The following is a 26,301-nucleotide window of genomic DNA, read 5'->3' as shown; positions in this document are numbered from 1 at the left end:
TTCATCATCTAATGTAGAGGAGGCTCTGCTTTGGGTACAGGAAAACTATGTAATGACATTTTGTTTTACTATCACTATTATGGTTACTTCTCAATCCCAAATTTAATTATTTGAGAGGTATTTTTATAAAATACTAAACGCTATACTTTTTATTATTTGATTCATATAATTCATTGGTTGATTCTAACTATCCTATAGCTGGAATTCTTGGTCCTCCACATGTAAAGAATTAATGACATTTGTTGAGAATGGAATTCCTCACATTTCAGAAATAGAGTTTATAATATTTGGTAATTTCACATTTTAGAAATAGAGTTTATAATATTTGGTTACTCTGAAAGATTAGATTTTTGGAATAATGGGCATTTTATTTATTAATTTTAATCAATATAGGGTGGTTTTTTTCATATCTTATATAATTATGAATATTTTTTAAATATAAAGTATTATTTGAGTGGATTTCTTTATTAAAAAAGAATCTCTTTCTTGTAAGATATAGATTTTCTTGTAAGATATAGATTTGAATTTGAAACGGTAGAATATATACTCATTGGTAATATAAATAATGAAATTGTTATGTAGAAGCAATCTTTTGTTTACAAACAAGAGGGTCTCATACAATAACTTGATGTTTGGCTATACTAGAATATCAAAATTAGATTATTGTTATTATTATTATTATTAATTTAAACCATTGTGAATGAGTAACTTGTTGGAGTAATTTGGGCTATAAACCACAATGAAATTAATTTAAATATATTTTTTTCAAAACTTTTAAAATAAACTAAGTTTATTTTATAATGATTTTATAGAGAAAATGAAATACAATATCAAGGACATGCAATGCTTCATATGTTTTTACGGTTATACCATTATTTAAATGCAATTTATGTGAGGAAAGTATGAAAGAAGGGGCCTCATGAAGATGCCCTTACTCTTATACAAAGTTGGAACTATGTCAAGCAAAAGTTTAGCAATAAATATTTAAGGAATGAAAAGCGCAAGGAAGAAGGATAATGCTTTTCACCACATAGTCTCATGCATAATATTCTACTTTCATTTGGTGTCTAGTTGTCTTTAGTTTTCCACTTTTCTAATTTGTATGTCTACTTGTCCCTCAAATCTGTACATATTTTATTCTCTAACACATTTCTAAAAGATGTGGACTAAGAATTGATCTTTGGAGGAGTTATCATCAACTTCATTAATTAAAGCATCTGAGCGATTTTGCTCGACATCTTTTCTCGTTATATAACTCGAGTCATTTTGATATGCAATGTGCATGTTTTCACTAATTGGGGTTAGATTTCAAAAAGGAATTGGGTATAATAGTAGAGCTTGGATAGCTTAATGATGTCTTAATTTACATCCCTTGACCTAATGGGGGGTCAACACTAAATAAATTGTGCACTATGAATGTTGGCTGAACAAGCCATTTAGTATCCAACTAAAACCTATTTTCCTTTGAAGTTCTACAACACGAACTACCCTAACAGAGTGATGCCTACAACATGGAAAACACATGTACTTGCTAGATGAAGTACAGGTCCACTTACAAGTAGTTGGAATTTTCATCTAGTTAGCATCATTGTTGAAGTTTCATTGACTTATGACTAATGTGCCTCCAAGTACAATGTAAACGTGGAATCATTGTATTGGTGTACAAGGTAGGTTGATCATGTTAGTTTACTTAAAATATAGATCTTAGGGTATTAGGATACATGTAGCTAAATGTATATCCTTTACATAGATCAACATTGGTTGACAAAGTGATTGGGCCAACACTTTATGAAATCGCATTATGAAACGCCATCAAATTATCTTCGCAATTAAAGTAACATAGTCAATATATTACTCACACTCACCCATCAATATAATCCAATGTTTTTTATTGATCCAAAATAGACTTATATTTGATGCAGCTTCAACCAATTTAAGTTCTAATATATATTTAGATCCAAGCTAAGAAGCATTGTAAAAACTATATTGTAGATTAAACTATTGTGAACCACCTTTATGAGGGTCAATAAACATTCATAAGAAGTGACTTGCAACCAACCACTTCCGTAACTATATGCAAGTTTCCAAAAAAAAATTTAGTGGGGTACCCCAAATGGGTTATCAAATGGCACCAACTATTAGGGGATACACTCACGTGGGTTAGATATCACCCTAGAGTTAGCTATTTTAGGGCATGCAATGGTTACGATTCTAATTAAACATAATTTTGAAATCCATAAAACTCATCTCTAAGAAACCAAACTCTAATACCATGAAAATGAAACAAGGAATGACCTATCTATTGAATACCCTAGGTACCTACCTTAAGTGTACGAAAGTTGCATCTAAATATATTTTTAGTGCAACCATTCATGTAACAGTTGAGTGGGTAGAACCTTGATCATAGTGCTTTTCAATATGATGTCATAATTCAACTAGTCTCTTAAAACATGACAATTGTAACAGTCCAATAAATAAATATCTAACTTAACATTAATTTAAATGAGAGTGGCACTTACCTAGCCCAATAAACATGTAATTAATTAACTAACTTCAAATTGAATGAATAGTGCTTACCTGTTTACCTGTGGTCGAAGTAGGCTTACCGCAGCAAGGTTTAGGGGACGACTCTCCACCCAACCGTAGGCTCAATTGTGCAACGTCTTGCTACAACTGGCCACCCCCGAGCCCTCAATCAACGTACTACTGCCAGTGACTCCTAGGTCTTAGTATACCATTCTCCCAAGAGAATGAAAGACAGAATCTCGGAAAGATGGAATGCAGGAATGCCTCTCATCCTCCTCACCATCTATTAAATAGAACAATATTGGAAGAGGAACCACATGCACACGCTCCATGTGTCTCATGCAACTTTCTTTTGATTTCTTTCTTTTTGATAGTTTCCTTTTCTTGTTTTATTTCCTTCTTTTTGATAGTTTCCTTTTCTTGTTTTATTTCCTTCTTTTTGATAGTTTCCTTATTCTTATCTAGAGCTTTAGTATGGTTATTACTATTTTATTTATTTTCTTTGTATATATTTTTAATCTTATTTATTATTTAATCATTTATGATTTATTATTTTTATTATTATTAAGTGATTTATTTATTATTATTTATAATTTTATTTATTATTTATTATTTTTATTATTTTCATTTATTATTAAGGGGAGGGATATTACATACTCTCCCACTTTAAGGAACTTCGTTCCGAAGTTAGGTTGAATTATTTATTATTTATTATTTATTATTTAATTTACTTCATGTTGCCAACACCCTCTGCTGAACTAGTATAACCAGCAGGCATCGAAAGTCCTCAACACCCCAGGAAATCTCAAGGAATCTTTGTCCTTTTTCCCACTTTCGGCACCAAGCTAAGCCTGACCCGGTCTGTATCGTAGTCCAAGGCTGGCCCCAAGGCTCGCGCCTGACTCAGACCTCATCTGCCCCAAGGCAGGCATCCGGTCCGGTACTCAATGACCCCGGGCATCTCGCAAGGCTGGCCCACTCCCTCCACAACTACTAAGGCACACAGCCCCAGGTATCGAAGTCCTTTACATCCCTTCCAGACTTCGGCATCCCAATCCAATAACAGGCAACACCAGGCACTTGGCCTCCTCAAGATGATCCCATAGCTCTTCAAGATCTATCCATCAAGAGCTATACACAAGACAAAGGAACCACTGGCATATGTAGTGTTGATTGAGTTTGTCCCCAGCCCATATGATGTTACTTATTCTGCCTCGTGCGTATGGGCTCGCACGAGATAATCAATTAAGCTGGCCCTCTTGGCCCATTTGTGGAGTCCTATCAATCATCACACCTCAACATGCAACCAATGCATTAGCTATAACATCATTGTATCATAGAAAATAATCCACATGCCAAGTCTTGCATGTCATCATGAGAACATTCATCATTATGAATAATAACGAACTGCATGCTTATGCATGTCATAAATTTGTATGAAACTATCACATGCTTCACCTCATGAAATACCATCATAAGTTATGACATCAACATATTTACATCAAAGACATATCATGACTTCACATAATAAATGAACCACATGTCACTAAACCTCATATTATAGCATCATAATTCCTATGCCACGTTATGCATATCATATCCATCATGAGTATTCAACATTAAATACCTATCATCACGTAGTAAATGAATATGTCAATATACCTAGACATAACATCATAATGCCTATGCATATCATCATCATCATAAGTATACATCATCACTATTGTAACAACTATATAAATATGAACCACATGAGCATGATCACCCTCATACCATCATATCATGAAACATCGTTAATCTGAGATACATTTCAATACAAATATAGAATAATATTCTATAAGTATTCTTATCATGATTCATCAATTTCATTTACTTGTACAAACATTCAACATCCATCTAGGATTTATGTTATCTCGTTAGTGTTATTAGTGTCATGTTTCCATCAAGATACCAATTACTTTTAGATAATCTTTTCATGTTATTTATATTAGGTATACTCATCTAAGTACATCGTTAAATTTCAAATTAGCCTCACCATCTTCAGTCTTAATCTCTCATCACTTATTCTTCCTTCCCCAATGAAATTCATTGCTAATATGTTACCATTTGTATAATCATTTAAATCATCAATATCAAGTTAAAATTCCATGATCACTATACATATTTTTCTTATCCAAATAGCACACATACAAGAGGTCATCTTATTTAAGTCTTATTTTATGCTTAATCTACCTGCATGAGGGCTTGTTGCCCCCTCATGATTTATTCATTAGTTGCATAATTTTCATTGTTCATCCTAAAAAGATTTGCTTTTCTCATCAAGTTTCCACTTGATCTCTATTATCGTAGATTCACCCATGTTCAAGTTGGAATAGGGATTCTTCCACTTTAATTTTCACTCATTAAATATTTAGTTTAGACTTTGAACGATTGGAACCACTACCATCATTATCATCTATGAATGATTTGGTATGCCCATTGTATTTTGGCAATAACTTCTTTCAATACTAATGACGCGCACTAGGAAGTTGTTTTGTATGAGGTAACAATATATGATCAATCCACTCGTGAGTGAAATTTATTCAATTGCACCCTTTATTAGTTGAATCTCACTTCTTTTGCCAATTTATATGTAATCCTTATCAAATTCTCATTATAGAATTTCCAACAATATTTCTTCCTACACTTCATGCTCAATGTTTTCTCATTAGTCTACATCATGTATTTCTTTTTCAAAAAAATTAAACAATTATTATCCTTGGAACATTTTCCTAGTTTATCATTTGTCATTTCTCACCGATTACAAGTGCTTAGAACTTCCTATAATGACAGTTCTATAGGCCATCACTTTGACCCTTACCAATCATGTTGACCAATCCACTCCGTGTCTACTAGCTTCAAAGATAGAAATATTATTAAATTGGCCTTGTTTTCTCACCTTTAGTCATACTAGTTTATTTTCCTCCTCTCTCTGAAATGTATAAAATTGTTACACTAGGAAATATTGTTACTATCACATAACTTATCTTCTCAAATTGATGAATTTTATTATGGATTCACTTCTTTAATTCAATGTTATCATACCCTTCAGGCCCTTGACAATGACCCTTTTTATTATTTAACTGCGTTAGTTGATCATTAATGTTGCTTCCACTTCTTAAGGTTGTTGTCTATATATTTTTCCATCACCTTATTCTAATAATAGGTTTGTTGTTCTCCCAAGGCTAGTATCTTGTTATCTTAGGTTTATATTTATTAGTTCCCTGAAATTACACCACTATTTTCTCACACCTTTGCCAAATAGCTAGTGTCTCTTTAATTTACATATTAACTAAACTAGTTTTGCATGTATGCCACTTCATATTTAATGGTCTCTTTTACAAGTTCATTCCAAGCTTTTTACATTATCAAGTAGATAAGATGCATATTGATTTCTTTGTGGACTCATCAATACCACCATAATTTTATTATCATCTTTGTGAAAATAGGTGTGTTGCAAGGAGCATATAAAGAGGTGTCATCCTCATATGAAATTTCTTAATTTTATGAATTGCTTGTTATATCTTCTTTACCTAACCACAAAATTTCCTTCAGGCTATAGTTTATGAAATATAAAAAGATATCAAAAGAATTGATTCCACTTTTGATTAATGCATGGAAAAGGAGATGCAACCATAACTATAAACATGCAGAAAATTGGACAAGAAAAATAATCTTCACTAAGTGAAGATTCACATTAATTTCAAAGGCCACCTAATAGCCAACATAATTCTATGTTAAAACATGACTACAAGGAAAAAGGGAAAAAACATTCTAATAGAAATAAAATTAAAACAGGGTCAATATTTCAAAATAATTATACCATGAATATTTTCTTACAATTAATCACCAAAATAAAAGAGGAAAAGAGTAGACAGGTTATTACCCATTACTATTTCATGTTCTATAATTTTCCATTTTCATATCTAAATTCCCTTTTAATATAATGAAATGTCGCTTATATAAATTCATTAATAACTTCTATTACTTTAGTAGATTATACAATTTACATACAACTGTAACATTTCACCAATTTCATTGATCCTTGTAAAGTCTATCTCCATATAAAATTTTATTTTGACTTCTATGATATTGACTATTTGTATATTGTATATTTTAATTTCAACACTGAAATATGTAGAATTTAAGAAAAAACCAATGTCACTGTCATTGTAAATCATTATAAAAATGGATATTTTCAAAAATGATATTTTGAATTTTAGTTATACTTCAAACTTTTTAATACAAACCTTTATACTATACATATACATATAAACGTATAAGGATAATTCTTAATATTTCTCCATTTTCACTTCAGAATGCTAAATGCAAATTTCATTTTCCAATTTATTTATTTCTCTTAAATTGTATTAAGTTTCATAATCGTTAGCTATTATAATTTAGTTGAGATTACGGATTTTCATTATATTTTATAAAGATAGAAAAGTTTTGCAATCCTGATGAGGAAAATATTTTTCCATATTTTGAAGAACAGGCCAACTATGATCACGTTGCTGAAAATTCTTGCTAAAAATTCTACTTTAGTCTAGAAGAACTTTTTGGTACCCTACTTTTGAAGACAAAAGACTATGGTTTGATGTTTCTTTTAGGATGGATGGGAATAGAAAAGATGACATAGTTTTGAGCTCCTGTAATTAAGAAAAATAAAATCATTTCCAGCTTAGTTTTAAACGATTAGTTGCCAGTTTTAGATTCAAGCTTTGAAGAGTATCCTTGTAGGTCTGGGTTTCAAGAGGAAACCAGAGGAGAGAATTTCTAGCCTTAGTCATGGAAATAACAACACATAATTAAAGAATTACACTTTTGGGTAATTCAGTCCAAACAAAACCGAATGGGAGGATAGCAGAAAACGGAGGCTGGCAGGTTGATTTGACAAAGAAACTCAGTCAGCTAGTTGATTTGACAAAGAAACTCAGTCATCTAGCGAGTCTGCCAACATAATCTTGACTTTTTTGAGAAATGTTTTCCTAATCCATTCTGTTTTGCTATTGATGAACTAGTTAAAAGTGTTTGCATTCCAAGAAATGACGTTAAAAATGTGTTCAGAGTCTCATTCAAAATCAATGGATTGTTGTTTTAGAGGCACATTTTAGTACCTTCTATGATTGGAATCAACTCAGCCTGGCTATTTACTTTCATGCCACTATTCTGTAGAAACACTACCTTCATTAGGCCATTCTAACTGCTGATATGAAACAAAAGCTCTGCTATAAGGAACAATATTTGCATCTATTGAAAGTAATTTTGTATCTGTTCTTGTACCCTTCTACTTAAAAAATTAGGTCATCAATATCTATGTTTGTTGTCCTGCTTAATCCACCAAAATGTTCCAAATGGTTAGAGTGCTTGGAAATAGCTTCTTTCAACAACAATATCATAAACTTGATGTGCTACTCCATATCAAGTCTCTAAGCCACAACTTCATAAAATTCATCTTCTTTGTTAATGATATACAATTGTTATCCTTTAATATTTTCCTATAGACATTTTCTTAGTCTATCACTTGTCAACTTACACCAATATGAGTGTTCTAGTTCATACTTTCTATCTTGGCCATTTGAAATTGTATAGGTCATCACTATGACCCTCACTAATCATCATCAATCATCATTCACTTGTGAGAGTGCCAAGCTATTTAATTATGATAATTCCTAAATCCAAAATCTTCCATCTAGTTCTAGAAATGACTTCTTGTGGATCCTAAATCCAAATTTTGATTTTTTTTTTTTTTTTAATATTTCCATTTTATTTCCTTAAAATACAATTTAAAACTCAAAATGTAAAAATAAAATAAAATAAACTAAAATCCTATTTTCTTTATATTTTTGCCAACCACTTAAATTACCGTTAAAATAATAGTTTAAAAGTAAATTAAAATTAAAACAAAATAAAAAATCATAATAACTTGCTCATAAAACAATTTTAATGTGAAACTAATTTTAACTAATTATTATATTATTAATTATTTAAACTCAATTCACATTCACTATTATAAAACCATCCTAAATTTAACTTTTATCTTTTTAATTGTAAAGCAGGTTAATGATATAATTTTTTCGCACTCCTCTTTATGTTTAACTAGGAAAATCGCAAGAAGTGTGCCCCTTACTAATCCTTAAGTAATATAATAATTAACTAGTTGAAAGACTTATGCCTCCAAACTCACTATTCGGAGACAATAACAAAAATTTACGAAATAATATAAGCAAAGAAAATCGAGAGACATTTAGACCTTTCATCTTTGAAGGCGGCGGTCTTGATAGATAGTTTGTTCACTTATTTATCTGAGATCCTTCTTTAGATTAGATTAAAGGATGAGAATCAACCACTTATCGAATTTTACAAAATTTCACATCTACTAACTGTATCAACAGATGCACATTTGAATAAAATTTTTGTATTTATTTTTCCAAAAAATTCAAAATTTTAGAAATAGGAAAGTGATGTTTCTATTATTTTATGATTAACAATATTCATAAATAGTATTTAGAAATAGGAAAGTGATGTTTCTATTATTTTTATGCTTAACAATATTCATAAATAGTATTTTAAAAAAATATAGAAGAAAAAAAAAATATCCCTAATTTCATTTGGAACACGTACCAACTCCGGTGATGCTTTCCAACTTCTACCTTCATTCCATTTTTGTAAAGTCGTCTCAGCCGTAAAAATTCACATAAATGCCCATTCATGAAAGTATATAAAGCTAAGTGATTCTCAAATAAAGAGGCGAAAGCATCGGTAGGTAAAAAAAGTTTAAGATAATAGAGGGTGGTTGCATTATATTAAAAGGGAGGCATTGATGCTACGACACCATAAATAGCGTGTAGGAATATTCTATGCATTTTTTTTTTACGGATTAATTGTAATTTAGTCAAATTATGCGAGAAATTATTGCCAACCAAAAAAAGGTAATTTTATCTTTCAGATAACTAAAGACAGTCCATAGTATATAGAGTATATAAAAACATTTTTGAAGGATGCCAATGCATATATTTAATCTTTGAAATATTGGCCAACACAAAGTGTAAGAAGCTATGAAAAGGCAAGTAGTACGGCGTTTTCTAGAAGGGATTCCTCCCTATCCTTTCTACTTTTACGAAGTCAGCTTGGAGATCAGTGTTTTTTTTGTTTTTGGTTTTTTTTTAATGGCATGCAGGTTGCCTTATTTAGCTATAATACATCGGCATCGGGATAATTTTTAAAAAATAAAATAAAAAAATTATGAAGAATTTCCTTAAAATTTCCATGTTCAAATCCGGATAGAAAAGAACTACCTCTGTAATACGTCAAAAGGGAATTTTCAGTCAAATAAATATGACGGCCTCTTAATGCTTGCCACTCCTCGAGAATTTTGGCAATGGCAGTGGATTGTTGCAGATATAATAACTCAATTTAGAGGCAGCAAGTATGGCCGGCTTAAATAATGAAAAAAATTATGGCAGCTTCCAACATAATATTCCAATTTATCCATGAGTATCGTGCCCGGTTGATTTTTTTTTTTTTTTTTTTTCTTAAAGAAATCGACAATAAGCTTGGCTAATTTGAGCGTAGTGCTTGAATTTATAGTCGAATAGGTTTCTCTTCGTTAATTTATATAATCCATCCGCAGAAATTGAGGCTTCTTTGGCTATCAGGGAGACAGAGATTTTGTGCATTAAACAGCAACTACACTGATCAGCATAAGTCAGAAGATATCTTCACAGTCTACATTATGCAAATTGTACAGGAAATGTATCCAGTACTGTAATTTTGGGCAAAGCAGCAACAGGTACCTGAAGATCTTTTCTTCTAACGCCAAAGAAAATGCTAAAACGTTTTTGCTAAGAGAAAGGCATGCAAATTAGAAAGCGATAGCAGAACAAGATACTACATGTTTTAAGGGAGGTTATTGCAGTTATGGCGAGTGGTGAAGGTAGCATATGGGAGCTGGATCAGAAACTGGATGAGAATATTGACGCCGAAATATGTAGAGATTTTCGCTCAGAAATGTTGACGGCTTCAAACAGACTCTTTTCGTATTCTTTCAATTTTGAGATCATCATTCGGACACTGTGGATGGAAATTCATGCAGAGAAAAATAAAAAACATTCGGACAAATAAATGATAAATTCCGGCCCCGCTGCTAGAAATGAAACCCTTAATCAGGCATTTACAGTGACTTAAGCCGAATAACAGAAAATACCGGGGATCTTCACAGGTTTAGCATAAATGCTAGAAATTATCCAGTATTCCAAGAGCCTTCCTTGCGGCTAAAAGGCTGTAGGCGGAACAAAGATACCGCAGCTAAATAATTAATTTGTGATCCGAATTAGACGATCTGATGTTGTCCAATAATTAATTCGTGATCCGAATTAAGAGGTCAGGGGATGCCCAATTACAGAAATTTATGCATCAAGTACATCACAGGTAATTTGAGGAAGGAGCGGCTTAATTTATGTTTAAGATCTTAGCCATAAAACCCATGATGCAGAGATTTCTTATAAGAATACCAAAAAATTATTTTGGAGATTTGATTTGATCATAGCCAGAATTAATTAAAATAACGATTGATCTGATTTGGCGGTATATGAAGGCTAGAGAGATTTGGTCCCTAGATCCGATATAGGTTTTGGAGGGTAGCCCTTAATAAGTCTGGATCCGATATAGATTTTGGAGGGTAGCCCTTAATAAGTGTTTTCAGAACAAATTTAGAAAAGCAACATTAAAGCCAAAAATTTAACAACGATTTTCAAACAGATCTAGAACAATAACAATAAATCTTATTAGTTATTGCATTAATGTTTAATTCCCAAAGGTACCAAGAGTCTGAACCTTGCTCTCATACCATATGTAACAGTCCAATAAATAAATATCTAACTTAACATTAATTTAAATGAGAGTGGCACTTACCTAGCTCAATAAACATGTAATTAATTAACTAACTTCAAATTGAATGAATAGTGCTTACCTGTTTACCTGTGGTCGAAGTAGGCTTACTGCAGCAAGGTTTAGGGGACGACTCTCCACCCAACCGTAGGCTCAATTGTGCAACGTCTTGCTACAACTGGCCATCCCCGAGCCCTAAATCAACGTACTACTGCCAGTGACTCCTAGGTCTTAGTATACCATTCTCCCAAGAGAATGAAAGACAGAATCTCGGAAAGATGGAATGCCTCTCATCCTCCTCACCATCTATTAAATAGAACAAAATTGGAAGAGAACCACATGCACACGCTCCATGTGTCTCATGCAACTTTCTTTTGATTTCTTTCTTTTTGATAGTTTCCTTTTCTTGTTTTATTTCCTTCTTTTTGATAGTTTTCTTTTCTTGTTTTATTTCCTTCTTTTTGATAGTTTCCTTATTCTTTTCTAGAGCTTTAGTATGGTTATTACTATTTTATTTATTTTCTTTGTATATATTTTTAATATTATTTATTATTTAATCATTTATGATTTATTATTTTTATTATTATTAAGTGATTTATTTATTATTATTTATAATTTTATTTATAATTTATTATTTTTATTATTTTCATTTATTATTAAGGGGAGGGATATTACAACAATAGCTCATGTGATGATTCTTGGGAACCACACAAAGTCCAAACTCCTTTCAAATATCAAATTAGTTCATGTGATAGCTATGAAATGTTGATGCATAACTTTTTTCTTATCCACTCATTGGTTCACCCCCTTTACATATTTCTTGACATATAGTTTCTTAAAATCAAACCCATAACAATAAATCCCACATAATACATTGAGCTCCCTACATAAGATCCAATATATATGTTCATTTCCTTCATCTTCATGTTTTGCATATTGTGTGAAAATTAGAAGAAGAATGTGCTTCTTCCCCATTAAATATTAAACCCTCATACTTCATGTAGTCTAAGGATGCAAGTCCTAATTCTCTCTCCATTTCTTCATTGAGATCTCTTCCTCATCAAATCCATACCAAAAAAACTTCATGAGAGGACTAGGTTCATCATGTGGAATTATTTATCATCTTCAAATGTGGAGAAATGCTTAATAAATAGTAATCTCATATCATCGCAATAGGAAATGCAATTAATGGGTAAAGAATTGTACCCAACAATTACAGCCCCTTGCAAAGTCAGTATGAATAAAGGAATTAAAGAATTCGCATTAGACATAGTATACACCTAGAGAAATTAACAAGTTGAACATGATATCCAATTGATTCAAACTCAATTCTTGTGAACATGGGAAATTGTGGCCATGGTGTAGAAGGAACATAGCTTCAATTATTTAGGTTGACAAAAGGATCCAAACAAGGTATACTAGCATTTGCACCAAAAGGGTGCAAATACATGCCAATAGAAGTGTAGATGAATGTAGAGTGATGCAAAGGTAGCGTTTTAGGAAACAAGGATGTGGAAGGCATGAGGAATTAGGAGGCTAGGGGTGGGGTGGAATGGGAAGGAATTGGTAAAGTAGAGGGTTGCAAGTAGGACATCGGTGGGTTATCTAAATCTAGTGAGTTTGTCCCGATAATCAAATGCCTTCATAGAAGCACCGAGGATATAGAGATAACCACAAGCTAATAGGGAAGACAATGAATCAAGCAAGTAAAAACTTAGAAATTAAATTTGTTGAATCAATGAGACTAAAGCGGAAGAAGACATATATGGAAATGTTGACATGCACCATATTGCATTGGTTTTCTATAATTATGCTTTGCTCAATCCATGAGCTCATCACTAAGAGGTGTTTTAGGGTTTCTTTTACCATCTAAATATATATATACAATAAAATTTGAAATAGAATGGTTTCTAATGTCTAATTGGAGGTCAAGGATTGACTGGTCAAAGGCATTCATAGGTTGGGTATCTCTTCAAAGTCTAGTGTGCCGAGGGGCATGGCTATGTGCGATGTCATTTCATAAAAAACGTTCATATATATATATATATATATATATATATATATATATATATATATATATATATAGATATATATATATATATATATAATTAAAATATTTTAAATTTAAATTTTTTAATAATATTGAAAAAATATTTTGTTTTGAAAAATAAACATTATAAATTTCATTGGTCAATGTTAAACTAATAGTGGTCGATGGGAAATGTTAAAGAGCCCTTTTATAACTTTAATTTCCTATTCTTATGGTTAGTTGGCTACCAGATCATGCTACATGTGCTACCATTGGGAATGTCCTCAAACTATCTTGTCACCCTATTTGAAGTAGAACAAATTTAATATTAACACATAAGAGTCTAAATTATTAAAAAATACAAAGAGAAATTACAACTACCCCAAATATAAGTAAGGAAAAACCATTCTCAAATATAATAGTAATGATTAGAGATTACATTTGAGAATCCTTAAAAAAAAACATATAATAATATTCAAAATATATTTTAATTTTTAATACACATATACATTTTTCTTTTTATCTTATAAAACAAACTATATCCTTTATTTATGGCAATACACTTTTTATTTATTAAAAATACTTGCTCCATACAATACTCTAAATTAGAAATGAGTTAAATTGACATCACAAAAATTTGGAAAAGCTAAATTATATTTTGTTTTGATAGAACAACTAAATTAGCTCAAAAAGTTCAATCTTAACTTAAATACAAAACCAACCAAACAAAAGGATCAGAGACCCACTAAATCCAACATTAAATGTAAAACCAACTATACAAGAGGATCAATGAAGCACCAACACAATGTAATCAATAATTTTCCTTTGACCCAAAAAATGCTCCCTAATTTTCTAAGATGAGTTTTGGGAGAATAGGCTTCAATCATTGCGCTAAAATTTTGGAGATTATTTTGTATAAGAGGTTGCACAAAGAAATTGGCCAAAATCTAGCAAAAGAGGACAAATTGACCTCCTTGGGTGCTAAGGCTAAGAAGGAGCCTTATGCAATTTTTTTGAACACATAATCTACTATCCTTATGAAATTGAACTTGATCACCTCCCAAAACAATGGATAGAAATGAGTCGGGAAATCATCTAGGCCAAGTGCTTTGTTCCGACATAGGGAAACCATGTTTTGACTTCGTCTTCTATTACTTCCTTTGGCAAGCCTGTGTTTCCCTCTGTGGAGTATTTTCCTCTATTATATATGCAATAACAATCGAATTCGAAACCTGTGGGTCATAATAGAGTGTTTTGTAATGGATATCTGTGGCATAATTCCCTCTATCATATACACAACGACAACCGCATTCAGAACCTGTGGCTCAAAATAGAGCATTTTGTAATGGGAGACCACTTCTTTCTTGATTTTTCCAAATTCATTGAGCTAGGTTCCATCTACCAAAATGGTTTCAATGTTATTCTTCCATGGGAAATATTTTACTTGATTATGAAAAATTTGTGTGTTAATATCCCCAGCTTGAAGCCGAAGGCTTTAGGATTCAAGATGCTACACCTCTTCCTCTTCTTTAAGGGCTTTATGATATTATTCAAACTCCATCCATTCTTGGAGAAGAAGTTCTTTTGACACAATGTCTTTCTCTATTATCTTTTAAGTTCCTTTTAAGGAGGTTTTATGTTGGATAATTTTGGATGCATTATCCTCTTTCCTCTCCTTGACCAATTTCTTGATGGTTGTCTTTAAATATTTAATTTTATACTCCCAAATTGTTATTGGGGACCTATTGTAGCGGCTTTAACCACCCTCCAAGTTTTTTTCCTTAGCTTTGTTTTGGAGCCTCCCTACCAACCATCCTTAGCAGCATGTCTTGCACTGCCCAGGTACATATGCTTCAAGTTGAGTTTCTTGGCTTATCATCTTGTGTTTGCTAACTTTTTTACCTTTCACCCGCAAGCTGACATCCTATGACTTGGTCTTCAACCGGCTCTTGTGCTCACTTGGAGAATTGCGCAGAATTGGAGGGCAACCAGCCTTGGTCTCCAGAATTGCGAAGAGCATCAAGGCAATCTACTGCTCTCCAGAAATGCACAGAGCAAGCAAACTCCATTCCCTTTGAAAATTACGCAGAGCATCCCATCACTGGGCTTGCTCTCAAATTTGTGCAGTTCTGGCTGGCAGCCTTAGCTTTAGTCCAGAAATTGCGCAGAGCTTGAGGGGAAGCGAGAGCCACTCAGCCCAGAAACTGTGCAGAAGTCATCTAGAGGCTTGCAGTTTGTTGCATGTGCTCCCAAGTTGACCGGTTCCTTCGAGGACTGAGAAATATTGCTTTGCATGCATGGGCAGTTTTTTCCTGAAATTTTTCGGAGCTAGGGGTTACATGCAAAAGCTATTTTAGAAACCTCCCGCTAAGTGTCACTTTTTCCTATATTTGTGGCATGTACGTCATAAGCGTTGATCTTTTCAAAACTATTTATTTGATGCTTCATATCTCATTCTTCATGTCGATCTTGGAGCTCTGATATTCCCCATTGCATCTAAGAACCTTCGGCACACTGAACACACCTTTTTCTGGGTAAGTATGCTTTTCATGTCTTTTGCTGCTTTTTTGTTGCTTTTTGTGTTTGGGTTTTGTGAATGTTGTTTGCTTGGTTTTATTGAATGCTTGTTGTTGTTTTAATGCATGTTATCTTGTAGAAGTAGTGTTTCAAGTTATTAATTGCATCTCCTTGTTGTCGCATGCATGACACTGTTTATGCACTAATAGTCGTCGTTGCAACATCTCGCTTCACACACTTCATTGTTTTCTCGTTTTACTGAATCCTGCACTCAATAATTGCATGCATGTTCATTCACTCATGTTTGCACCCAGTTTCACACATGCATTCAGTCCTTACTATTTTCAGTCGCCCGTCGGCGGGTCTGAGCTGCCTTGGCCCGGACCTTGCCTTGCCCGGCTTGCACTGCGCATTTCTGGGATGGAAGGCATTGCCTTTCTCCTAGAAATTGCGTAGAGCTTGCCTCACATTGGCCACCCAGAGTGTGCTCAGCGTAATTCTGAGAGGCAGTGCCTCAGTTGGCCCCCAAAATTGCGCAATGAAGTTTTCCCTGGTTGTAGTCACGCTGATTGAAACTGTGCATTGCATAGTTTCAATCCTCAGGAGGCCAAGTTGGACTATGCTCTATGTAGTTTCAGCAGTCAGTTAGCTCACTGACAGTCTGGACTATTTTCTGCGCAGTTTTGGCAATCAGTCTCCGAGCCTCCCAGTGAAAATTGCACAAATCTTCCAGTCAGTCACCCACGTGTGTTGCATATCAGTCCTCAAGTTTATTTTGGTTTTCAATTGACATTGTGCTTTCCATGAGTTTTTCTTTGTCTCCATGTATCATAGGTGTTCAACAGTCTCTCAGCAGTAGAGGTACAATGGCTTCCAAGAGAGCAGGGTCAAAGGACACCATTGAGAGCGCAACTGGAGATATGGTTGAGAAAGTGTCTATGAGCTAGCCCATCTATGAAGAAACTAAGTTGTTCATAGACAAGGAGATCAAGATCAAATGGCAGGACATCAATGACATATTTTTAGCTACCTTTGAGGAGAATCTGGAGGAATGCAGAGTCTCTATCAACATACACAAGTATGGCTTGTACCGGGTTGTGTGCAGGTATCTTGTGTTTCCATGCGTGGACATGATCCACTGGATTGTCTCGCATATTGATCTAGAGACAATGGTGTTGAGCAGTGGCAGTGGAACAAAACTTGCTACGTTAAGGGAAAAGAACTTTCAGGTGATGTATCACTTGCCACAACCAGTGATCACAATGGATGCACCCTTCACTAGGCCCAACAATAGTGAAAACTCAAGGGACATCCTGAAGAGGTGGGTGAAAGAGCCTTCTATGTTCAGGACAACACTCAGCCAAGTTTAGAAGACAAGGTTACTGTGGAAGGCTTATCATCTCTTGGTCATCTTTGCATGTCACTTATAAGGTCAAGAGAACACAAAGACCTTCCCGTAGAGTTGGGTGACTGTGTTGGATCAACTGGTGAACGAAGGAAGACCTTTCAATTGGTCTGATATGTTGGCTTTCCAACAAAAGGGGCAAGTAATAGATTCCCGACATCCGCCCAAAGGTCAACAAGAAAATATATTCATGTCCTCTTACATACTTGATGTAATATGTGCCCGTCCCTGACTTGGGTTGGGCATGGACACCTTCAAAAATCTCTGTGAACACCTATTGTAGGTTGTTCCCCGATTGCAGCTTCCGTATTGTTATAATAAAACTATCAGACCACTTCGTCACCCCGGTGTATAGGATTATCTTTGAATAGGATCCACCTTGCATGTCATAGGAAGCGATGGAGGCATTGGTAAACATAACATATTGGTATGCCTCACCCCTTGGCACCTTCATCCGGATGTACAGTGCGGAGAAGGCTCTGCATGTTTTACCGAAGTTTTCCATGGATAAGTTGGTCATGAAAGAGGTTGCATACCACATCTCGACAGGGTTGTCAGCAAGACTGCACAGGAAGAAGAAGGAACCTTGGCCCGCTCTTCCTTTGTGGATCGGGTTCAATGAGATCCAGAATCTCAAGCATGATGAGGCTGAGATAGAGGAATTCAAGAGATTCACCTTCGGCACCAGAAGTTTCAATCCATATGATGCAGATGGCTTAGTGGAAGACCACTTTACGAGAGTGTATCATCCTTGGATCCATGGGGCGTGTCATTGGCCTGAGGAAGACCCATGGAGATACTACTATAACTTCTCAAGGCTCAATGAACCGGTTGGAATGGTTGTAGAATGATTAGCAGTGCAGAAGGCAGCAACATCCCAGAGAGTAGCAACATCAGTAGTAGAAAGAGGGCAACATACCTGTGCTTGACAAATGCAAGAGGAAGTTTTTTGACATCGCAAAGGCGGAGAAAAGCTGCAAGTTCAAAGAAAATCCTCTTGTATTGAGAGTAGCTTTGGAGATTGAAGCGAAGAGGCAACAACACAACAAAATGATTATGCAAATATTTAGGGAGAAGAAAAAGTTGGAGGAGGCATAAAAAGAGTTGAAGCAACAACTAAGGGAAGAACAAGAGATGTGTATAAGAGAGAAGGAAGCATAGCAGGAATAAGAACAATAGGAGATGCAACATGCACACATTGATGAAACTATGCCCATACAAGTTATTAATTCATCCGAACAACTAGCAAATAGAAAACAGGGTGAGTAGTCACAGGAGTAGGACTTTGCTCAAGAGATCAAACAGATGTTGGAATATATGGACACAAATGTGATTCAGCCCGAGCTAGATCAGGACATTGACCTCATGCCTAAGGAATAAGGGGTCACCCCATCACCTTCATCAGATCCGGGAGTAGAGAAATTCCCAAGCGATCAAGGAGACACTAAAATCCTTGAGGACAATTAGGAAGCAGATGTGCACAACATATCCTTCGGTGAGTGTTATGAAACCAGCTCAAGAAAAGATAGAAAAGATAGATCAACGCCTTAGAATTCAGCCTCTTCGAGGGGGCAACCTCCTTTACATTACATAAATGAACAATTCTTGGATGATTCAAATGACAAAACCTCCTTTCTATATATAGGAGTCTAAGGAGTCACAATATAATCCAGCCGACCTAACAATAATAATATAAAGCCACAAAAATAACAATAGAGGGATTCTATGGGGCACAGAAATAACAATAAGGGGGTAATAGGGGCACAACAATATAAATAAGGGGTATAACTACAATAGTAATGGGGTAATCACTAGTATTATAGGGACCCAACATGCCCCTCTCCTTCAAAAAAGTGTTGTCCTCAACGCTTGAGTAATTCTGGATACTTCTGCATAAAATTCTCATCCTCCCATGTGGAATCTTCAGCGGATAAGTTCTTCCACTTGATAAGATACTCTGAAATTGATCGATTTCGTAGCTGTCGAGTTCTTGTTTCTGTGACTGCTTCCGGTTCCAATATAATTTTTCCTTCCTCGTCAAGTTCTGGCAATATTGTTTGAATTGGGAGCTTGTCGCCTATAACCTTCTTTAAACATGAAACATGGAAAACTGGGTGCAATCGAGAAGCTGCAGGAAGCTCCAATTTGTATGCCATAGTACCAATCTTTTGCAACACCTTGTACGGACCATAATACTTTGGTGATAATTTATTATCCTTCTTAGCTTGCTTTAGGGACATTTGCTTATATGGTTGTAGCCGTAGGAATACCCAATCACCTACATCAAAACTTCTTTCACTGCGATGTTGATCTGCCTGTTGTTTCATTCTATTTTGTGCCAACACGAGGTTATCCTTTAAGAGTTGGAGGACTTGTTGTTGATGTTCGATGTGATGTTCCACTGCCTGAACCTTAGAATTTTCTCTTAAATATGATGTGATGGATGGTGGTTGATACCCATAAAGTGCCATAAATGGGGTCATTTTTGTTGCTGTATGGAAGGAAGTGTTATACCACCATTCAGCCAGAGGCAACCATTTGACCCATTGTGTCTGTTTATCAGATACAAAGCAACGAAGATATCCTTCCAAACATTTGTTTACTATCTCAGTTTGCCCATCAGATTGAGGATGATAAGATGAGCTATGAGCTAACTGAGTACCAAGACAAGAAAATAATTCTGTCCAAAAATTTCCAGTGAAAATGGGATCTCTGTCACTTACAATAATCTTTGGGTTTCCATGTAGCTTTTGAACTGTTTCCATAAATGCAGTAGAAACTGTACTGGCTTTAAATGGATGTGATAATGCACAAAAGTGTGCATACTTGGTAAGTCTGTCAACTACCACCATGATGACACTCTTTCCCTCAGACTTGGGTAAACCTGTGATAAAATCCATTGAAACCTCCTCCCAACGTTGGCTTGGAATGGATAAAGGTTGTAATAGACCCGGTGTCTTAATTGTTTCAACTTTATTTTGTTGGCAAACCAAACATTCTGCCACAAACTTTTGAATATCTGATTTAAGGCCATCCCAAAAAAATTCCTTCTTAACCCTGTGGTAAGTTTTTAAAAATCCTGAGTGCCCTCCTAAGGGAGAAGTGTGCAATTCCATAAGAATCTTTTGTTTTAGCTGGGAATTCTTACAGAGGTATAAGCGATCTTTGTACCATAACGAATCATTTTGCCAGCTAAATGTATCAGAGGTACTGGAATCTTGTTGTAGCTTTCGAATAAGTGCCCACACTTCTTCGTCATTCTTCCATTCCTCCCTTGCTTCGTTTATCCAATCTGGTTGGATAATAGAAATGGCACACAACAATGCTTCCACATCCTCATCCTTTCTTGAGAGTGCATCTGCCACCACATTTTGCTTCCCTTTTTTGTAGATGATTTCAAAGTCATAACCCAACATCTTTGTGACCCACTTTTGTTGCTCTTCAGAGGATAATCTTTGTTCTAAAAAGTATTTAAGGCTATCATGATCCGTTTTTACCTTGAAGTGTCTTCCCATTAGGTAGGGTCGCCATTTCTTAAGTGCATGGAGTATTGCCAACATTTCCTTCTCATAAATAGCTTTGCTTAAAAACTTTCCCTTGATTGGACGACTTTCAAAAGCAATGGGTCTTTCATCTTGCATTAGAACAGCACCAATTCCATTTCCTGAAGCATCACATTCCACAATAAAGGTTTTTGTGAAGTCCGGTGTAGCTAAGACCGGTGCTTGGCACATTGCCTCTTTAAGATGTTCAAAGGCCTTTGTTGCTTCCGGAGTCCATGAAAATGAATCTTTCTTCAATAATGTTGTTAGAGGTGCTGCTATTCTCCCATAATTCTTAACAAACTTGCGATAATACCCTGTCAACCCAAGAAATCCTCGCAGATGCTTTATGGATGTGGGGATTTTCCATTCCTTAATGGCTTTAATTTTGCTAGGGTCTACCTTAACTCCTTCATGAGATACAATATGACCCAAATATTCCACCTCCTGGACTCCAAAGAAACATTTGGATCTTTTTGCATATAATTGTTTCTCCTCCAATAGTTGTAGCACCTTGTCAACATGTTCAACATGATCCTTCCAAGACTTGCTGTAGATTAGTATATCATCAAAAAATACTAACACAAATTTTCTAAGGAATGGTTTGAAAATTGAATTCATCAAACCTTGAAATGTTGAAGGTGCATTGGTAAGGCCAAAAGGCATGACCAAAAATTCATAATGACCCTCATGAGTTCTAAATGCCGTTTTCGGAATGTCTTCAATCTTCATTCTGATTTGATGATATCCCGAACGAAGATCCAACTTGGTGAAGTAAATTGATCCATGCAATTCATCCAGTAATTCATCAATGACAGGAATGGGGAACTTATCTTTAATAGTGAGCTTGTTGAGCTCCCTATAATCCGGACACATGCGCCATGATCCATCCTTCTTGTGCACCAATACTACTGGAGCTGAGAAAGAACTTTGACTTGGTTGAATTATACCAGCCTCTAGCATTTCTGCAACCATACGTTCAATTTCACTTTTTTGGACATAGGGATATCTGTACGGCCTGATGTTTGGAGGAACACTTCCTGGAATCAGATGAATAGCATGATCATGATCACGCATAGGTGGGAGACCTTTGGGAGTCTCAAATACCTTGGAATGATTGTCCAGGACTTTTTGGAGATCTGGAGAAATAGATGATTCCAATGTGGAAACATCTAGCGAACATAATTGTGCAATTACACCTCTTTGCTCCTTTTTTAGAAGCTTTGTCATGCCATTAGAGCTGATTATCTTTCCTGGTTTCCCTGCAATACCCCTTAATTCAACTTCCTTTCCTTCCACAGAAAATTTCATGAAAAGTTCTTGAAAATTAAAAGCTATTGTACCCAAGGATTGTAGCCATTGGACTCCTAGTACAACATCAGCACCTCCCATTGGAATGGAAAGCATTGGGCTAGTCAATACATATTCTCCCATGGATAGCTTGATATTATGGCACTTTCCAGAGCAATTTATTGTTCCTCCATTTGCAATCATCACTTGACACTCTGGTGCTGGATATAGGAAGCAATTCAATTCTTTTGCTACCCTACAATGAATAAAATTGTGGGTGCTTCCTGAATCAATCAACACTATTACCTTTTTCTTCTTGATTTGTCCTTCTATCTTGATGGTTTGAGGAGTGGTAATTCCCGCCAATGCATTACAAGATATGGTCGGATTTATTTGTTCTTCATCTAGGCTTTGTTCCTGGAATATATCCTCTTCTTTTGACCTTTCTTGCTCCTTTTCTTCTTCCTCTTCACAATCTATGTAGAATAATTTCTTCTCAGCACACTTATGACCTTTTGTGTATTTGCTATCACAATTGTAACAAAGCCCTTTTGCTCTTTTTTCTTCCAATTGTTGTGGTGTCAACCTTGTAGGTTGTGGAAGACTAGGGGCAACAACACTTCCGTCTTTATAGTTGTGAGTGGTATGCTTCCTAGTTGCCATAATTTTGCTTTCCATTTTTCTTGCTAACCTGAATGCCTTCTCTAATGAATCAGGTTCCCAAAGGCGAACATCATGTTGGATATTATCCTTTAAAGACCCTATGAACACATCAATCCTATGCTCCTCTGGAATATCTTTTACCCTTATGTTCAATTTTTGGAACTCCTCAATGTGCTCCATTATTGAACCCTTTTGTTTGAGACTTATCAATTGGCTAAAAAAAGTGTTGCTTTTTGTATCCTCATAATGTGCTATCAATTCTTCCGTAAAAATTGCCCAAGTGATAAATTGTTTACGAGAACAAAGCCATTGATACCATACAAACTGATTTGGTTCCAAATATACAGTTGCCATACGTACCTTTTGTGCGTTTTGCACATTATTGAGATCGAAGAATTGCTCCATCTGTAATATCCATGTGGCGGGATCCTTGCCATCAAACTTCCTCATATCGATTTTTGGAATATGGTGATTCTTCGATCCAACATTAGCGTCTATGGAATCATGATTAACATTTCTTTTGTTCTCATCATGAGTTTCCTTTACTACCTTTTCACCATTAGTAAGTATTTCTTGTAGAAAATTTGTCAAATCTGTCTTCAAATCTGCCATGCCTGTCTTCAAATTAGTGTTCAAATCTATCTTCAAATTGTCCATCTTAGCTTCCACGCCATTTATCTTAGCTTCCACGCCATTTATCTTAGCATCTGTTAACTTTTGTGAGCGTGACATTTGTTGCACTTGTTCTTGTAATTTTGATATATCATGTAGCATTTCTTCCTCTTCTTCATGAGTCATGCTAGAGCTTTCAGGTTCCTTACTAGGTGTTTGCATTTTCTTTCCTCGGGGCATCAGTTACCGATAATAATGCTCTACTATGCCCTTTGAATTCCTTCAAAATAAATTTTCAAACCAAGATTAAGCAAAAATTTAAAAAAAATCTACACACCTTTTTTCACTTTGTAGGAGCTCGATATTGCCTCTGATGTATCTCTGTACTTTCCAATCATATAGTTCTGAATTTGTGATCTGTAGTATCTCTCTGTGTCCTCTTTCCAATGCCACCAGTCTGATCCAAATTGGATTCTCCAAGAAAGAGTTATGCACAATCTCCCAAGATGACCTGATTATAGACCTTTCCAGAAGAGCGAAGTTGTATGAAGTTCCACGTGTCACTGTTTCAACCTTTGACTCTGAAAAATATACAAAAGAAAACTACAGTCCGTCCTCTTTCTGTACCTTCTTACGAAATTTCAATCCGATGCTCAGAAAGAAAGTTATGACGATTTTCCCCAGGTCACCTGTTTTGAATGTAATTCAGGAGTCTGCAAAAATACCAACTTCCTCAGATCATATCTCCTAAAATATCACGCAAAAAAGCTCTGAAATTTAGACCCAAGGTTCAGCGCGATTTCTTCTCAAATGGGTTTTTTTTGCGACTTCTGAAACGTCACAGAAAAAAAGTTATAGCGAAAATGCCACGATGACCTGTTTGGAGCAGCGAAACCCTAGAATCCAAAGCTCTGATACCAAATGTTATGAAACCAGCTCAAGAAAAGATAGAAAAGATAGATCAACGCCTTAGAATTCAGCCTCTTCGAGGGGGCAACCTCCTTTACATTACATAAATGAACAATTCTTGGATGATTCAAATGACAAAACCTCCTTTCTATATATAGGAGTCTAAGGAGTCACAATATAATCCAGCCAACCTAACAATAATAATATAAAGCCACAAAAATAACAATAGAGGGATTCTATGGGGCACAAAAATAACAATAAGGGGGTAATAGGGGCACAACAATATAAATAAGGGGTATAACTATAATAGTAATGGGGTAATCACTAGTATTATAGGGACCCAACAGTGAGTCACAACACATAGTTGTGCAATCATGTAGAGTTCCCACTCCGAATTTCCATGTATCTCCTACATAGTTTGACGAACGAGTGAGTGTGTCCGATGTGCGCAAACATCCAATTGCATTGGCCAATGCCACAAAGGCATATGTCAAAGCCACCAGCTCAAGTGTAAGATTCTTGATAGATGAGAATGAGTGCATGGCTAAGGAGCTACAAGCGGCCAAGTAGGGAGAAGAGTAGGCTACAACATCTGCTAGGGCAGAGTTGAAGAAAGCGATACTTGATGAAGTATCATCTCTCGAGACAGTCATGTGGAAGCTGTACTTCAGGTTCATCACCGTGCATAAGTCAGTTGTCCATCTTAACGGTTCATAGTAGCGCTGTACTAGGAGAGCATGCATCTTGTCAGACATACACACAGTTGTCCATCACATGCAGATATGGACAATGAGGTACAAGGGAGCCCCATTTCACTTGCCAAAGGTGATGAAGCCAAAGGTAGTGGAGTTGAAGGCATGCATCCAAAGTCAAATCTAGAATTATGAGGAACTCCCACAACTCATCACCAGCTTACAGGCTTCACATGCCCGAGTGTTCAGAAGCGTGGATTTCATTGTGCACATGCATGCGATCCCATCCATTGGCACACTCACCGAGTTGAAAGTAAAGAACCAATTCCGACTGGAGTTTGACATGTACTTCGATCAGTTGATGCACATAGCCACTAGCATGGACTTACAGATTAACGTATACACTATGCACTAGTATGGCTGCACTTAATACCATGATGCCCATGCTATCTGACGAGTTGGACAGAGGTGCCAAATCATTGTACCCGGATGCAATGGAGGAAAGAGTTCACTTTTAGAAGGATGTCAACACAGAGTACACAGACACCATAATAGATTACCAAGCTTGGCATCAGTTCACCACCATCGATCATCAAGAGGATGTCGATGAGTTAGCCATCCCACAGTGGTCCGAGTCTTAGTGATGTCATGTGTGGCTTACTCAAGCTTATTCTTGTCTCACATGGGTACATGTGCAGATTGTATTGTAAACATGTTGTAAAGTGAAAGACCAAGTCTTAATAGTAGAATGTAAACAATCATGTGTAAGTTGAAGAGTCATGAGGGTAGTTGAAGAGTCACAAAGGGGAATTTCAAGGGTCACCCCACCCTTTGCTATATATAGAACCTCATAACTCATTATACAGGTTTTTGGGAGCCAAGCTTCTGATAGGTATAACTTAGAGAAATATTGGAGTGTATTGTAATGAGCCTTGGCTTCTCCACAATGTAGAGCTAGTACATCTCTTTGGAGGAGCAGGCGGTAGTGACTGTAATGTTCCACTATCGAGGCTAGTGGTTGTCATGGTTGTATGTATGATTGGATCTTTCACTCTTTTAATATAACAAAGGCAACATGTTTCATGCATATATTGTCATTGTAGTTTGGCTATCCTGGTTACTCAAATGATGTATGTAGCTATAATTTGCGCATGTATGTATGGAATATTCCGTATGTATTTGTATGAA

General features: G+C 35.5%; 1 protein-coding gene across 2 annotated transcripts in view; it reads left to right on the top strand.

Moving 5' to 3' along the window:
* The window catches only part of LOC149208352 (putative LRR receptor-like serine/threonine-protein kinase At3g47570), a 65,960-nt gene that overhangs the window by 4,288 nt on the left and 35,371 nt on the right, over window positions 1-26,301 (top strand). The gene's annotated exons all lie outside the window — the stretch shown is intronic.

The sequence above is a fragment of the Pinus tabuliformis genome, chromosome 1_2 (genome assembly GCF_031772625.1).
Source record: "Pinus tabuliformis cultivar Carrire ecotype Pingquan chromosome 1_2, CPIR1, whole genome shotgun sequence".
Taxonomy (NCBI): Eukaryota; Viridiplantae; Streptophyta; class Pinopsida; order Pinales; family Pinaceae; genus Pinus; species Pinus tabuliformis.
Note: the sequence above shows the minus strand (reverse complement) of the source record. Positions and strands in the feature narration are given on the sequence as shown.